The sequence below is a fragment of the Hetaerina americana genome, unplaced genomic scaffold (genome assembly GCF_022747635.1).
Source record: "Hetaerina americana unplaced genomic scaffold, ioHetAmer1.1.p SCAF_4, whole genome shotgun sequence".
Classification (NCBI taxonomy): domain Eukaryota; kingdom Metazoa; phylum Arthropoda; class Insecta; order Odonata; family Calopterygidae; genus Hetaerina; species Hetaerina americana.
Genome location: NW_027286985.1, coordinates 98,108,816 through 98,124,182, shown reverse-complemented (window position 1 = coordinate 98,124,182; position 15,367 = coordinate 98,108,816). Strand labels below are relative to the sequence as shown.

Below are 15,367 nucleotides of genomic sequence, written 5' to 3'. Positions count from 1 at the left end.
TGATGTTCAAAGTCCAACACGTCACGCCTGAAACTATTCAATTTGACAATTATTCTTCTGGATAAGGTTTGTAAGAGTACACTATTTACACGATGAGGCGAAAAAACAACTGCAGTGTAAAAAGGTAAGATAAAAGCCTTTCACTTAGAGAAATGAAAAATCGCGTGGAAAATCATGGAAACGTACTTCTCGGATTCGAACCCGGGCCTTTGCGAAAATACAGGTAGGAGCAGAATGCAGTTCACTGCATATTTCTAGGTGAAACCGTTTTAGAGACATAGGGAGGAGGGGGGGTACAAACCGACCCAAAATAAAATTCAAAGATTTTAATTGTGTCTTTTTAGTTTTCCTTAGAATACTTACGCGGCATCTCTTAGTCCAAGCGGGTATACATATTAAGTATTCAACATCAGGTATATGCGAATAATCTTCCCACCGCTCCCACAATGGATACGTGTCCTATGACCCAGCTTTCTCTTCTCAAATACAATAATGACCTCCGTCGCCTCGGTAAAATATATCGAACTCCCGGCCAATCAGCACTGGATGAACCCCCTCCTCCTGCCCGCATTGTCCGTCAGAACCCAAATTGCCGCCCTCTTCCGATGCCTTGCATGATGAATTATAGGAACGGAAGGCATGTGACGCATGGTATTTATGTGAGCCTTGCAATCGACATTTTCAGCAGAATACTTGTCAAGCAAATAAATCCAAAGAATAGTTTTTCTTTTGCACAATTTACAGCAAAGGATGATGCACGATTTCCCCTCTCCTCCATTGAACACCACTTATTTAGTATTTCCACGGTTGGTGTTCCAGCACACAATTTCACACGCCCTAGTGCGTCGCGCAAGGGGTATTTTGCACGTAGATGTGCATGAATAATATACATTTATATGACTGTAGCGTTACTAGCCTTGTTACGGTATCATTGATAGTACAAAGATCAAGCATTCATTTGCAAATGTATGTGTGTTTGTGTATAAAATATTAAAAAATAAAGGCGCGATACACCCTAAAAAAAGAGAGGCCTGAAATGAAAGAACTCGCTATCCTTCTTTAAATTGCCGGTGTACCGGTGTGCGACGGGATGAGTGGGGTGAGGGTTTGAGAGGCGGAAGGGGAGGGAGGGGAGGAGATGGCGAGTGAGCGGGAGGGAATCGGTGTTTGTGAGAATGGAGCCATTTCATCCGGGAGATAAAAGGGATTCGAATATCCATGTATTTGCATGTTCTAATATTTTCATTAATTTGATTGTGTGGCTTCAGGTGAAAGATGAAAAAAACGGTTACACGCGAGCGCACGCATGCAGAGCCACACGATACTCGGCTTCAGCATCAACAGAGGTGTAATATGAACATGTACATTATTAACATGTAAGAGTAACACAGTAATCCCAAAAAACTGCGGGAGATGCCGCAGCAGTAACTTAACGGAGAGGAAAAACATAGGAACCCATTCGAAAGCAGGCATAATAATACATTTATTTGTCCGGAGATTTGTTGCATATTCATACATACACAAATATAGGATACGTCAGATATAAATTTCACAATTTTAGAAGAGATACTATATATATATATATATATATATATATATATATATATTGTATATATATATGTGTATATATGTATATATATGTATATATATATGTGTATATATGTATATATGTGTATATATATATATATATATATATATATATATATATATATATATATATAACACTTTTTGAAAGACTCACGGACGTGAATAATAATGTATAACACTTAGCACTAGTGGACACAGACAAAAACACAGAAACACACAAAAAAAAGACTCACTATTTTTCGAATTTTCGGTGGTCGTTGCCACCTTTATCAAGGAGGAGAGGGACAGAACTGAAGGGAATACGAGGGCTGGAGCGATGGATGGAAGGGGAAGGTGGGGAGGGAATTCCGAAGGGACGGGTTTGGAGGGGCAGCGTTAGAAGGGTGGGGAAAATGTAGAAGGTGATGGGGGTGGAAGGGGGATGAAAATATAATTAGAACAGGGTAATTAGTGCCTAATATTGATTCCTGGCCAGTTGCAGGACTCCAAAAGCCAGATGAAGGATTGCTCTAGTGTTTTCAGTTTCAGAGGAGGATCAGAGGGTGGGAGGGATGCTATGATTGATACACTATAGCATTTATCAAAGGGAGTGTTGTGTTCGGAGGCGTGTTTGGGGATAGGGAGCATGTCAATGAAGGAAGAGTTTTTGCATGAGGCTCGGTGGTTGTTGATTCTGATATTGAGGGGTGTGGTGGTTTGCCCAATATAATAGGCAGGGCACAGTTGGCACTTCAGAAGGTACACTACATTGCTAGAAGTGCAAGTAGAGGAGGGAATTGGTGGGAGAGAGTTAAAAAGCGGGTGGGAGAGGGATGGGATTTTGGTTTTGAAAATAGGGCATGTTTTACATCTGGGTTTATTGCAAGGCGTTGGAGTGGTTTTAGGACGGGTTGGGGATTTAAGGAGTGGATTTGTTGATTTGAGGAGATCGGATAGGTTGGCGGGGCGTTTGAAAGTAACTGAGGGGCATTTGGGAAAAAGGTTAGCGGTGGCATTATGATTTTTTAGGATAGGGTAGAGGTCTTTCAGGATTGATCGTATAGATTTTAAGCCCGGGAAGTATGTAGTGCAAATTGAGAGAGGGTGGGGTTCTGCGGTGGAGGAAGGTTTGGGAGTGTACGCATGTTTTCGGATTCTTTTGTTCAGGAGGGATTCGGGATAACCTCTTTTTAGGAGGGAACAGTGTAGACTTGAAAGGAAATAATCAAGGGAATCAGGGTCACTACAAATTCTGTGTCCCCTTGTGGATAGGGAGTAAGGAATGGAGCGTTTTGTGTGATATGGGTGGCAACTATTGTAGTGTAAGTATTGCTGTTTGTTTGTGGGTTTAATATGTACAGAGGTGTGAAATGTTTGGTTTCTTAATGTAACATTTACATCTAGGAAGGTGATTTGGGAGGAGGATACTGTAGAACTGAAGGAAATAGAGGACGAAGCATTGAGGTCGGAAATGAAAGCTTTCAGGGAATCGGTACCATATTGCCAGAGGAGGAAGATATCATCGATGTACCTGAGCCACAATAGAGGTTTCAGTGGTTGTTTTGACAGGAATTTCTTCTCTGCGAGACCAAGAAAGAGGTTTGCATAGGAAGGGCTGAACCTGCTACCCATGGCACAGCCCTTGATTTGTAAGAAGAATTTGTCGTTAAAGGAAAAGGAGTTGCGGGTGAGGATGAACTCGGAAAGACTAAGGAGAAAATCTGTGCTGGGTATGTGTGGCTCAGGGCGTTGGGAGAGGTAATGTTTGAGAGCGGAGAGACCTTCTGAGTGGGGAATCGATGTGTATAGGGATGTTGCATCTATGGTGGCCATAATGATCTCAGTATCTGGAGGGAGGGAGGTTGATTTTAGCCTTTCCAGGAAATGGTAAGAATCTTTGGTGTATGATGGTAGGGAATGGACACCTTCTTCTTCTACTGAGATTGCAGTGTAAACTTTGTTTTTATTAGTAAAATAAATCCGGCTGGACTTATTTATTTATATTGGGTTTTAGGAAGTCATGAAGACACCAATCATTGAAAATCTGAGCTACTTCAGCTGCTCTTTCTGTCAAACTGTCTACTGAGGAGGCTGACGCAATGATATGTGTATCATCAGTATATAGTATTGGGTCTATTCCCTTAATGAACTTAAGCTTATCGAGGAGATCATTGAATTAAATTAAAAATAAAATAGGACCAAGTACAGAACCCTGGGGAACACCCAGTGTTACTTCTCTACCAGGAGAAACAAATTTGGAGCTATTTCTTGAGAGCTCAACATACTGATGTCGTTCACTTAGAAGAGATTCAATCCATATGTTGGGTGTGCCTCTTATACCATAGCATTTCAGTTTATACAGGATTATCTGATGATTGACGAAGTCAAAAGCTTTAGTGAAATCGAAAAATAATCCTAAAGTTTCAGTTCTAGTATCCAATCCTTTAAGTATTTGATTCACCATTGATATGTGGCTGTTGTAGTGGACCTTGTTTTTCTAAATCCATGTTGAGATGTAGATAATAGGTTATATGTTTCAAGATACAGGGTCGCACCCAAAAGTGGTAGGAATGATTTTTTTACCAGAATTTTATTGATGATATACTTACATCGACTTAATAATCTTCTAAGTAAGCTCCTTGAGCTGCTACACACGTAGTATAACGTTGCTCCCATTCCCCGTACGCCCGCTAGAAATTTTCTTTGGGGATGCCGTTGATGACCCTCGTCGAAGCCTCTTGAACGGCCTTTATCGAGTCAAAACTTCGTCCCTTGAGCTGTCTTTTCATCAGGGGGAAGAAGAAGAAGTCCGTAGGTGCCAGATCGGGAGAATAGGGCAGGTGCGGCAACGTGGCAACGCCGTATTTGGCCGTTGCCTGTTGTTCGACACTCAGAATTTTCGGCACCATCTTGGCGCACACCTTGCGCATGGCCAAATCCTATGAAATAATGCGTTGGACGTTGGATGCAGACAGACCCAACTGGTCTGCAATTTCTTCAGTGGTTAAGCGTCGGTCTGTGTTCAGCAGTGTCCTCACTCTGTCCACATTCGTGTCGGTTCTTGCCGTCGACGGCCGTCCGGAGCGATGGTCGTCTTCAACGAGCTCCCTACCCTCTTTAAACAACTTGTGCCACTCATATACTGTGGAACGGCTTAAGGCAGTGTCCCCATAAGCCTGCTTGATCATATCGAGGGTCTCAGTTGCCGTCTTCCCGAGTTTCGCACAAAACTTCACGGAATAACGTTGCTCTAAATTCAGATTCATTTTGTTTTTCGACGCGGACAAAAAACTTGCTTCACTAAAAACGGTGTCCTCACTCAACGACAGCCCGCAGGCGACTGAGGTTGGTGTCGGTCTGTTGCTAAGAGCCCCCTCCACCTTACCCTGCCAGGCCCCCCCTCCACCGCTCCGTTCGCGCCAGAGAAAATCAGTCCTACCACTTTTGGGTGCGACCCTGTATGGTACTAGACGATGATAAAAAACTATTTCAAATATTTTCCCAAACCGGTTCCAATATCCCATTGGTCTATAAGAATTCATTGCCATTTTGCAACCTTTCCCTTAATATATTGGCACGATTTTTGCTGATTTAAGAGGGCTTGGGAAAATTCTAGTTTTTAGGGATTCATTAATTAAGAACAGCAGCTGATCCTTAATAGAATTAAACGACCTTTTTATGACTATCCCTGTGATGTCATCTAATCCAGGACTAAATTTGTTAGGGAATTTATTGAATATGTTGGTCAGTTCCATCGCTGAACTTGGGAATATATATAATGAATGACATGAGTTAGGAATATGAGAATAATTAGCTGAATTGACTCAAACTGTGACGAAGAGGAAGGAAAACAGAACAAGGAAACCTATTAAGGCTACGTATGCATATTAGTTGATGTGGGTCGCAGCTGATTCTTTCTTTTATTAATCTCGGAAAATGCACCTTGAACATCCGTTTTGCAATCACTCCTTCTCTGATCTCGAAATCATGGTATTGTCATCTATTGTGATGAATTTTCAAAATGTTCTGTACGTATTCAGAAACCCGAGTATCAAATTTACGTATGGAGGTTAAACCGTGAAACTAATCGTCGATTTTGGAGTGGTTCCCAATAGACTTTTTACTTCCTTTCGTACCGTCCAACATGCTGAGTATTTTCTTTTCTCTTCCTTCTCCCTCAGTCACAAGTCTCCAGCACGCCATTGTCACTCTACCTGTATTTGCTAAGCATCCACTTCGCCTTATTTTATTGAAATTCTCCCACTAACCCTCGCCTCCCTTCCAAGCCTACTATTTCTTCCTTTGTTTTCCCTTCTGTCCATTTTATGCTATCCATTCTTCTCCGTGCACGCCTCTCAATGGCCATCTCACTCATGCTTATCCTGTCGCCTCAGCAGTCAAGTTTCCGAACTGCACAAAACTACACTCCTCGCCAATTTTTTCACTATCCTTGTTTGTTTAATTTTATTGCAAAAGTTTCTATACCCGACATCTGTTAATATCCTTACTGTGTTGCCCGTTTTTATCAATAGCACTTATTAGCCCGGTATATTACCAAAAACCTGTTCTAGTTTATGTCTTTCAGTTTTAATGTTTAATTTAGCATACTTGTTGCTTGAATTGGATAATTGATTAAGGGAAAGTCGCGGTTGAGGGCGTAAGAGAGAAATGCGTGCTGATGTTATGTGCGGTTTGCTAAGTTGATAAGGGACGCGGAGGATAAAGTGGGTGAGAGAGGAGAGAGGGAAGAGGCACTCCAATAACCTGCGGGGTGAACATCAATGATGATGATGATGAGGTGGAGGAGGTAGGTGAACAGGCGCCGGCAAGGCGAGGGGGCTCGATTGGCTCTTGCCGTTGCGGCGGAGTATCGGAAGGGTGTCGGAATGGCCGTGGAGGATGGGAGATATAAGGGTGATTATTGCATTCGAAGAGAAAGCCGGGCGGCAGCTTAACACAGCTGCAGCTGGAAACACGAGCTTCAACGTTATATGGTGTTCAGTGAAACTGCACTTGCTCAAAAAATATATTTGTCTTTGGTGATGAAATAAATTAAAAATATAAGTGTATATTTACTGTGGAACTGTTAATCTAGACTGTTGGCGTCGACGCTTTTAGTCGTAGTTGAGCCAAAACTTTCCTCATTTCCCTCCTCGACGTTGAATTTTAGCGTCAATGTGCGACGATAGTATTTCCACTTCTCTCTGATAGCATTAGCATGCTTCCAAAAGCGCTCTAGGTTGATGGGAACGGTGGGATCATCGATCGTTAAACTACAGATGATACGACGTGGAATTATTAAGAAGCCCAATTCGAAGAATTGGTGTTGACTTGACCACCTGCGTCGACGGTTTTTGGGTTAAGGCACGTTAGTCGTGAGGCTTAGTCTCTACCTATAAATGCGGGAAATTCCTTCTAGAGAAGAAACTGGAATTATGATGACATCAATCCTCAGCACGCTCGGGAGAATTTAAAAGAAAACACCGGCTTAGTCAGACGTTCTGTGAATCCTATGATCTTATCGTAATGCGAAAAGAAATACGACTTCCGTATGTACCCATCCACTTATATGTTTACTATTTTCTCTTTTCGAAGTGCCTTCTGCATTAGAAGAGAAGCCTTAATAAGCCGTTGTTCTTTTTCCAATTTTTGTCCAGTGTTCTCAAGTTGGCGTTTTAAAAATACCATGTTCTTCTCAACATTTGGTAAGAACACCCATGTTCAGAATATGAAAACCCTGCTGATATCTGAATGAATGGCGTGCACTCGGGGGCTTCTACTCAACCTAGACAACAACAGCCAGTCGGCTGATTGCGACAATGATATTCCAGGTGCATGAGCGCTTGTAACTCCCGTGGAAAATTTGCAGTGCATTTTGGATGAAATTTATACTCCGTTACTCTATCATCTTTTCTATAGACCTAGCTTCAGGGGTAAGTGGACGAACGTAAAGAAAAACTCCCGCTGATTTCAAATAAAGCCCATCAAAATTCGCGGAGAGATTACGTTTTAGATACCAACGATGCCTGCAAAGTTTTTTTTTGTATTTTATTGTTTTAATTTTGAATCCACGTTTTCTTGGAGTCGTTACATGCAAAACGTTAAACTCTTCTTGTCTTATTTAAGGAAGTGGCCGCATTCATGACGCGGTTCATTTGGGGGTCATCGGAATTATTAGCAAAACTGTTAAACTCGCTCAGGAAAGTTTCATTCGTTGGAATTATGGCTAAGGAAAACAATTAATTTTAAGAAGTGCGCCGTTAAAAAGTCCTGGGAGGCGGTGGCTGTCTCATGGATGCGGAGGAGGGAGGAGCTGCGATAAGAGCACACTCACTTAGCGCAGCTCCACTCGGCCAAGGCGTCCGAAGTGGTCGGCCAGCCTAAGAACGGCTTTTTAGGGGTGGCCACTCTAGTAATCACCGCATTACATCTGGTCCTCCGGAAATGTGTGCGCCGACACCACCCTTGGGCTGTATGTTTAGCGATCCCTAGAGTCGCTTGTTGCGGGGAGAAGTTTTGTATAAATATTGTTAAGAAATGTTTTATGCCCCCTACTAATCTTGTTGGGTAGGTAATGAATTAAGCGGAACGCCATAGATTGGGATCAAATAACAAAAACGCTCGTAATTTAAAAATACATTTCCGCGTGGTGAATATCGTGATAATCCTTTGGTCGACTGTTATCTACACGATGAAATGACCTGTGCATGACGAGTATGTGATCTCTCTAATAATTTATTATTAGTAAATTATTAGACATAATTTATTGAGAATATTTAATGCATATAACTCTGAAAATCAGCCACCCCTGAAACTTATGATGCATGAATTTGCGTGATTCGCACGAAGTTCAATGAATGAAGTCCGCCATTTTTAATTATAAACGCTTTGATGCTTAATGTGGAATTATTCAGCCTTTAAACTCAAACATCTGGATTGTTGTATTAACGCGGCGGAGGAAATCATTGAGAATATTAGCGTTTCGCTGTGCGTGGCTGCCGGTGTGCTTCACGTGGTATCCTTTTATTCGATAAGCCTGTATATTAATTATCATAATAGATATAAGACGATGGCAGGTGGAGCTTATTACTGCCGTTACAATAATATATTTTTTCTGTATTTGTTAATATCTAAGTACATACGTTGGTAGATAAATTAGTTAATTAGACTGGAGTTCATTAAATTTCATCAAAGTTCATGTAAGAACTTTAAGATTCATAATTTTATTTCATGTGATTTCTAACAATTTGGATGGGCACAGAACCACACTTCGCGTAACAACGATCCAGTAACTTCTCACGCTGTAACAAATGTAAACTGAGTTGTCCTTGATTGTCTTCCTCGAGGTTTTTTATTTTTAATGTGTTTTATGGAATGTGCAGAAGTCATGGAGACGTAAAAGGATATCTGTTACTTTATCATTGCATATTTATTCACGGGTACTTGAAGGGATATAGATTTAAAGCCTTAAATCACTGGACATTTATCGTTCGATAATTCCCGTAATGCGTTCAGTAAACTCACCTCAAATGATTGATAGGGTTTGTTGCATCGCTAGTCAGGGCAGGCGGCTCCCTTGTTGCCACACAGAGCGGCGTGCCCTCATTCGAGCAGCAGTCGCGTGCAACTCACGCGCTGAACTAAAGCAAGAGGTTCGGTTTGCACACTTCCATGAGCCACGGGGAATCGATTGGCAAGCGTAAGGACTGGTAGGTAGTATGTTTTTTAGTGGTGTGCCATGGAAGTTTTTACTTATCCTTAGTGAAAGCATTTGCAATGTAAAAAAACATGCCCGAAGTTTGATAGATACTCAAAATAATTGCATAAAAAGGAATCATTGTGTTTAACGTCGACACAATTCTCTCGCTATGATACATGGTTTTTCCGCGGGTGGTCGGGCGTAAGAATTCTGGTTTCCGGTTTCGTGATATCTGATTACCGGGAAAACTTTAATTAGTAAACATTTACTTCTGCTTGCGGTGAGGTCGCTCTGCTGTAGAGAAAATTCTGTAAATTCTCACGCTTCAGAGAAAACGATTCCACGTATACATTTGTTTATTTAAAAGTGGGCCTTACCGAACCTCTCGGAGTGCATCGCGAGTTCTGAATTATTCCGTCGACAAATGCAGGTAGATTTGAACATGGGTAAAAGCAAAACGTTTGTCAAACTTCGGACTAGTTATTATCTTAAATAGAAAATGAAGAGAAAGCGAAATGCAATTTGAAACTCTCTGGCCATGGCGGAAAGAAGGATTTGGGAAATGGGGTAGAAAGGAGGCGGACGAGTTATTACCGATACGAGCGGCGTGCATCGAGAATCAGCGGCGTCGGGTGGAAGCACAGGCGTCAAGATCAGCATCTCATGGTGGAGGGCTGTCTCAAAAAAGGCCTTGCATCCGCCCCGCACGCGAAGGTGGCGCGGATGCGAGGCCTTTTTGGTTTATCACAAAATATCCCATGCATCATGGATATTTTGTGATAGTCCCATTGGTTTTCTTCGATTCTTCAGCCGGGGTAGGTGACCTCGTCTCTCCCTCCGGCCGTTGGAGCGTCTGCGGCAATGGACCACGGCTTATTCCTCAGTTTCCGAGGTCGAATGATGTTAAACTATGCATTTGGTATAGTGCTCGTGATACTGAAGATTCCCTACTACATTTTTACAACGACATTGCACGTATGCACTTCATTGTATAGCAATATTGTGTGTGGCATTAACTTTGGATTTCGCTCAATTCTTCATTCACTTGTGTCTGCATAAATAGAGACAATTTTGTTTGACGTCATTTTAATGCTTGAATCATTTTACCCAAGATTCTGGGATCGATTCTGCGAATACTCGGAAATGTGGTGAACCTGAAATCTGATAATGAGAAGTGATACTTATTTTTCAGTTTTCCTGATGTTTCCTCATTTTGTGAAAAACTGCATGTAGTTCCTTTAAAGAGACACCGGGTACGCTTCCCGTGGCTTCCGAGATAGAGAAAGCGGTGAAAATGGCTCCCAAGTATTTTACGTTCGATTAATTACAAATCCTCGAGTAATTCTGATGGCCGGTTGATAATGAAGCCTGTCTGCCCTCTCTCTTACAAAGCTATCTAGTGCTGAAGATAATTGGTATGTAATTATAATCGTAATGCGTGAAACCATTCGAAGATGCGAGTCAGAATATTTCAACCAATAGCTGATAGCAAAAGGCTGAAAGAGTGAAATGGAAATTAAAATACGGATATCGATGGTCAAGGAAGTATTCAACAGGAAAAGAAAAGTGTTATGTAGCAGAATGGATATTGGATAGGGAAAGAGGCTATATAAGTGTTATGTATGGAGTGTTATATTATATGGATGTAAAACATGGACTGCGTTTAAAAGGGCTCGGTTAAAGGCTGGGGGCGTTTGAAATGTGGATTTGGAGAAGAATGCTGAGCATGAAATGGACAGACCGGGTGAGGGACGAAGGTGTGTTGAGGAGGAGAGCGGGAGAAGAGAGAAGATGGCGGAAAACAATGGAAAAAAGGGAAAGAAATTAGTTTGGGCACGTACTGCGGAGGATCTGCCTCCAGAAGGAGGCGCTGGAAAGGCCAGGGGGAGGGGAGGTGGAGGGTCGCAATGTGGAACAGGGTTATAGGTTTGTGGAGAAGGGCGCAGGAAAGGAAGAGTACATGGCAGAGAAGAGGCCTCCGTGGACCGGCCAATCAGGGCAGATGACCTATGATGATGAGGGTATTTCACAAATAACATGGTTCTCTATGGATTGCAGTGTCGCTGTCGAAAAGTCTTAATTTCATTTCCATTCGCAGATGCATAATTTTCCTCTTTTGCTGGGTGATAGTTTGTCTCCTGCAGCACGGCGTCCACCCGTCCGAGAAACCCAGAAGTAATCGGATAAGTCGGTTACCGAGGTAAAACCATGGAGTCCTGACTTGCACCCGGAAATCATCTCATTCACCTCCCCTTGAAAATGTTGTTCAGTGCAACTTGCGTCGCGGCGGAATCTATGGCTCTCAACGCTGTCATGCTTATTGACCACGGGGGGATAAGAGCGGCCCTGTATAGGAATGAGGGAATAGTTATGATTGTTAATAGGCATATTTGGTCTGTGTAAATTATTTTCTTCATATTATGATTAACATACAAGGTTTGTATAAAAAGTATCGGTAACAATTTTTTCCTGACGTGTGCGTTAAGTGCTGGATTCAGACCTTCGGTCAAGTGTGCGTATGATCGCAGATCGTATTGGCTTTGGCATAAGATGACAATGCACACCATTATCACTGAAAATTGGCGATGCGAAAGATCTGCGCTAAACTCGTCCCGAAGGTCATGACGGACGGCCAAGAGCAGAGTCGAGTGTCTGCTTGCGAAGACCTGCAACGGCATCGCGACGATTCCCCAGCTCCCTTACAGTCCCGACTTAGTACCAGCAGACCATTTCATATTCCCAAAAGTGAAATCCTCCCTCAAAGGGCACCACCATGGGACCCAAAGTGCCGTCAAAGAAGTTTGCACTCGTACCCTGAAGGACCTCTTGAATATTTTTCCCTTCCTCTCCCATATCCTCTCTTATCACCCACCCTTCCAGCCTGCCACGCACCTTTTTGGTGGATCGCGGGGTATTTACGTGGATATCGACCTTCCGGAATCTGCCTACGAGGGAGCCTTCGGGTCGTGGAAAAGTCGCTGGCGAAAGTGTGTCGACGCTCAAAGGTACTTTAAAAATGTACTTTTAATCTATTTTTTCGAATATTTTCCCGATACTTTTTCGACAAACCATTTAGAATTTTTCATTTTACGATGGTATTTTTCATTAGACGTATACTTCAATTTTGTAGTTCGATGTTCTAGTTTGCGTGCTATTCATGGAATGCTATTTAAAGTTCAAACACTTCAATTCAACATATCTTAATGGTATGGTAGCTGGATATTAAATGGAGTTAAGAAAACCGATTTCCTCTTGTAAAAGGTATCTTCTATGCTACTTAGTCTCTCTCTCTCAAAAGATGATTGTCTTTCTATGGCGTCTGAATCTATGTAAATGCGTGTTGTTTCTAGAGCCTCAGGACCATGAGACCATGTGTTACGTTCCTCATTTCGGTGGTGTTCATGCTGCCTGGAGATGAGATAATGGTGGAGGATTGAGTCATAAGTTACTATGTTATGCGCCGTGGAAATTGTGGAAAAACAATTCATGGCGTTTGCATCGCGATAATGCACCTGCTAACTCATAGTTGCTCTTGAGAGAATTTTTGGTCAAAATTAACACCACAATCATGCTTCAGCCACGATATTCACCGGGTTTGGCCCCCTGCGACTTTTCCCTGTTCCCGAAACTGAAGAGACCTTTGAAAGGACGAAGATTTGTAACGATTGAGGATATAAAAATTGCATCGCTGGAAGAGCTAACGGCTATGCCAAAAAATGCTAATCGGAATCGCTTCGAGGATTTGGAAAAGCGTTGGCACCAGTGTATTATATATAGGGGGGATTACTTTGAAGGGGACAACTTGAATATTTAAGAATAAATTAATATTTTTTCATAAAAATATAAAGTCAGGAGTAACATCGCAACCCGGTCGTAAAATAAATTTTATCAAGTGGAAAAGTGTTACGATCAGTTGCTTATTATGTTCGACTTCCACCACATCACGCCTGAAGCTACTCAATTTGGATATAAAGTCACCTTACTTTTTGAACACACCTCGTAACTAACCCCCACGGCGTGTCAAATTAGCGAGTTTAGGGTGTCAGTTCCTTTCCGTGTGCAGTTAGTGATTACCCAGAAAGTTCTGGTACCCAGAAAATCGCACGGAGGTGTGTCCAAAGGCATCCATCACCTTCTGCTCCACCTCCTGGGCCACCGCGCAGTCCGTCGCAGCCTTAGGAAGAAGAAAAAGGAAGCGAAGTCCAAATGACCAGTAAACCACAATAATACTGCTTTCAAGTGTCTCTGGCGATATCATATTTTCGGTACGTAATGAAGGCGCTTACATTAATGCTCGGACCAATATTGATCCTTTGCTACTTATTCATTCAAAATTTACGTCGAATATTTAAAAAAAGGGGTTTAATGCCGTATTATTTTTTTTTACGTGCATCTTCCAACTATTTCAGGAAAATGGCGCCAAATATTTAAACAACTACTTGAAAAAAGCGAGTTTTGTTACATTTCCTAGTCTCTGTATTGCGTTTGATTTAATTGTCCTCCACATCCGGAGAGGTTCTTCATTAATAATGAGTGGTTTATTTTATCGCCATAACGAGTACAGTTTTTCCTTATTTATTGTCTTGGTTGCATAGCTCTGCACGGGTGCCATGTGCCCCGAGTGACATGTACGTTCTTTATTTTATATTTTCACCTTCAGTGATAGTCGCACTGAAGGAGAAAAGGCATTTGAATGTGGACATTTAAAGCCTCGCATTAGCACCTTACTTACTGACTATTGTATCTTCTTAATTACTCGGCTTGCGGTATTTCTACCACCCACGCCTCCGAAGCGCATTTCATTTGGGTTGCCACGTCGCCTCCCACTTCGGTCGCCTCTCCAGACAACACCGTCATGCTGACGGCCGTTCCACATCATAGCCACATCCCCCCACTTGTGATTTTTTGGGAAACGCGACTCCCTATTGAACTGATTTACGATCGAGGCAGGAGTTAAAGGAAGTGCTGACTTAAGATGAAGAAGAAAGCCTCCGGGTGCAGCGAAAAAGTTTGAAATGATCTCGGCGTGTGAAAGAAGGACGCGAATTTAACTGAAGTTGGTAGACCCTCGGGGTTTTTAGTCGCCTTGTTCACCATTTTAAAGAACAAAGAAAAAATAAGCCCTGCCCTTGTTTTAAACTTCTATTGTAAGAGACGCTGTCCACAATTTCCTATCCGGTATGTGACCTTCTAGAAAACGGGAAAATGATGCTTGTCACGTTCACAATTACAAATCTTCATAAGTCATTGAGTGGCCATGCGGTGAACGGTTCCCTCAATCGTGTTGTATAATCTATTTATAGTATATTTAATAAGTTTTGAACCTCTCCGCTGGTTTTGCCTGATATTCTTTGAATCTGGGAAAACCCCTGGAATTTATTTCTCTTCTATGAGTGGACACCCTGCCTAAGTGGCAATCAATGGAAGTTTAAATTATAATAATGGAATTCTCTGGTAATTGAGATTATAAGAACTGAGTTCGTCAGCTGTGGAGTCAGCTATTAACCATCCCACCATCACGGAAAGTGATGCAAGAATATGATTGCCTTGCGTTGTTAGGCTGTTCAAATGAACTGGTACAATGAAAGCATAATTGGCATATTGACTTGCGAAATTGAAAAAAAATTGGTAATTATGTTTCATGTGTAGGTAATTTGTCAGTGTTATTACCTGTCAAACAGTATCTTTTCCCTTAAGTGTCAGTTTTGAACTAGAAAGAGGGTTGATATACAAATTTTTGTGGTATTTTATTGGGACGTATACGTATATTTTTTATTTCAGTCGTATCATGTTAGCTCATGAAATATTTTAGTTTGTGAAAATGGAGCAAGGCTCACAGTTTGACAAAAAATAATTCATAGCTAATTCAGAATGATTGGTTGTGTTAATTAATGTCAAAATGTACGAGGGTCATCCGGAAAGTAGTACCCGTTCGTGAAATAAAGACACAAAAGTAAATATTAACAAACATAAAAAATTTTATTTGAAAGAGGATACTTTAAACTACTTCTCAACATAATCTCCAAGCAAATTAAGGCATTTGTCATAACGTGTGACAAGTTTCTGTATTCCTGCTGCATAGTCCTTCGCCGCCAGCTCATT

General features: G+C 41.8%; 1 protein-coding gene across 1 annotated transcript in view; it reads left to right on the top strand.

Annotated features, from left to right (window-relative positions):
- The window catches only part of LOC139691863 (palmitoyltransferase ZDHHC8-like), a 183,415-nt gene that overhangs the window by 101,152 nt on the left and 66,896 nt on the right, over positions 1-15,367 (top strand). The window lies entirely within an intron of this gene.